General features: G+C 36.6%; 1 non-coding gene across 1 annotated transcript; it reads right to left on the bottom strand.

Annotated features, from left to right (window-relative positions):
- Positions 1-565: 565 nt before the first annotated feature.
- Positions 566-690, bottom strand: LOC130454189 (small nucleolar RNA SNORA5). Its single transcript, XR_008911862.1, has one exon. It is a non-coding gene; the product is annotated as a small nucleolar RNA SNORA5 (small nucleolar RNA).
- Positions 691-2,452: the final 1,762 nt, after the last annotated feature.

Genomic DNA, 2,452 nt, shown 5'->3' with positions numbered 1-2,452 from the left:
TCTTCCCATTTTATATATGAGTAACCAAGAACCAGAGAAAAGAAGGCTTTTGTCGAGGTCATACATTTGGAAAGGAACAAAGGTGAAGTTTTAACTGGGTCCTCTTATTCCTAATCCAGGGTTATTAAAATTGGAGGGATAGAAAATCAAGCCATGGTTCTGCCTTTTGATTAGCTCTATAACATGGATTGAGGGTTGTAGCTCAGTGGTCCCAAGCCTGGAGTCAAGAAGACATTCATCTTCATAAGTTCAAATTCTGCCTCAAACATTTACTAGCTATGTGTCCTTAGGCAAATCACTGAACCCTGTTTGACTCAGTTTCCTCATCTGTTAAATGACCTGTAGAAGGACGTGGCAAACCATTCCATTATCTTTGCCAAGAAAACTCCAAATGGAGTCATGAAGAGTCAGACAGGACTGAAATAATTAAATAACAACAAATTAAACAACAACAAAACATGCATTGAACCTCTGAGCCTCAGTTTTGGTAGTCTCATCTATAAAATGAGAAAGGTGACACTTTCCCTGCCTTTCTCATTGAATACTTATGGGGATTTTTGAGGTATGATATATTTACTCATTTATTTGGATCTTGGGATCCCAGATCAAGAGCTAACAGGGATCTTAGAAGGCATCTAGTCCAATTCCTTCTATTTATAGAAAAAGAAACTGAAATCCAGAAGAACTTCAGAAATTTGTACAATATCCCATAAGTGACAAGGTGGGATTTGAACCTACAGGACCAGGTAAGGAGGATAGATCATCTCTGAAATAATCTTAAAAGGATTAATAGAAACTATCACTCCAGTTAGTTAGATCATCATTTGATTTCTGTGAAAATGTATTTACAGTTTTATTTATGGAAGTCATATTTATTTGTATACATGAACTCCCAGACTTGAGGCATTTTATAATTTTAAGTTCAAATTCCCTTTCTCTCTCTTCCTTCTGGTTATTTTAATAATATTTAGAAATGATAATTATTTTGTTTGTTTATTTTTGAATCTGGGTTTTGGAAGCTGTTCATCATATTAATCATTTTTGTTGAATCTATAAGGATTTTTTCAAAGTAGATTATCATATTGACTGGACACAAAAATATTTGCCTCCTCTTTTCCAAAGTTTAGTGGAGATGATGGACATCCTTTTTCACCAATGTATGTATTAATACAAATATAATATACATGTATACATACACATATATGATAGTGACTCACCTGATTCCCTTTGCCTGGAGTAGTGATGGAGAACATTTTAGAGATGGAGTGCTGGACCCTTTCCCCTCCTCCCCAGATGAGTGCTGTGTCCACCCCCCCTCCAGAAGGGCCAGGCATGCCCTGTGCCCCTTTACCCCACACAAGAGAGGGAGAAAGTGCTCCCACTGGACTGTTTGGTGGAGTGGTGGGTGAAGTGAGGAATACCCTCAGCCTGATAAAAGCCCCAGACCATTTAGGAGTTCAACCCTACACAGAGTTCTCCATACTTGGAGATACTTGGAGAAAATTCTCCAAGTATCTGAGACAGGGAGGAGGGCTCTAAGAGGTATATAGTGCCCCCCACCAAACCCACATTGATGGGGGGAGGCCTTCTGATTTTCCACCACTCAACTCAGAGGTGTTTTTAAATGGATGGAAAAAGGTTCATACCTTAGATACTCCCCTTTCCCCTACACCTTCTACTTTTACATGGTAATGTTTTGTTTTGTTTTGTTTTTCAGATTGTCAATTTAGATTGGGGAATTCATACAAGGAACCCAAATCTAACCAGAGTACCTGGTCATGATTCTGGTAAGACATCCCTCCTGGACTACCCTCTGTGGTTACCATTCAAGAAAATCACATACCCAGTATAGAGGACTTCATAGATGTTTGTTTTTTATTTCCTTTCTAGTTGTCAATGGAGGAGCAACCTTTTTCTTTCCTACATGGTTTTTCCCTTTTGACCTTGTAGTTTTAGAAAAATCATGCTGTTAAAATTGTGAGCATGGAAGAGTAAAGAATATAATTTTTAATAAATTAAAAAATTACTGGAGTACCTTAAACTCTTTTTAGCAGTACAAAATATGATGCTTCATAAGGTTACTCTGACCAACTCAATATTTATTGATACATTGGAGTTTTTATATATCTATTTTATAGCTACTCTTTTTCTAAAAAATCAGGTTTTTCCAGCCTTAGTTTTCTTTGCCAAATGAACTTTGAAAACAAAATTTATTGTCCCCAAAAATCAATTAGTTAATAAAAGGAGGAAGGGGAGAAAAGTAGTCATTCTCCTCTTAACAGTTTCAGTTCATTGTGTTGATATTGTAGAACAGAATTTTTATTTTTACTTTTTGAACATTTTGATAGAGACTGTTTGGTATGGTACTTTTAGAAGATAAGGACTGGTCTAGCTCTGAAGCCATTCAAAAGAGGTCACTCTCACCCATATGACAGATGAATGTAGAGTATCT

The sequence above is a fragment of the Monodelphis domestica genome, chromosome 4 (assembly GCF_027887165.1).
Source record: "Monodelphis domestica isolate mMonDom1 chromosome 4, mMonDom1.pri, whole genome shotgun sequence".
NCBI lineage: Eukaryota > Metazoa > Chordata > Mammalia > Didelphimorphia > Didelphidae > Monodelphis > Monodelphis domestica.
This window is presented reverse-complemented; position numbering and strand designations above follow the sequence as displayed.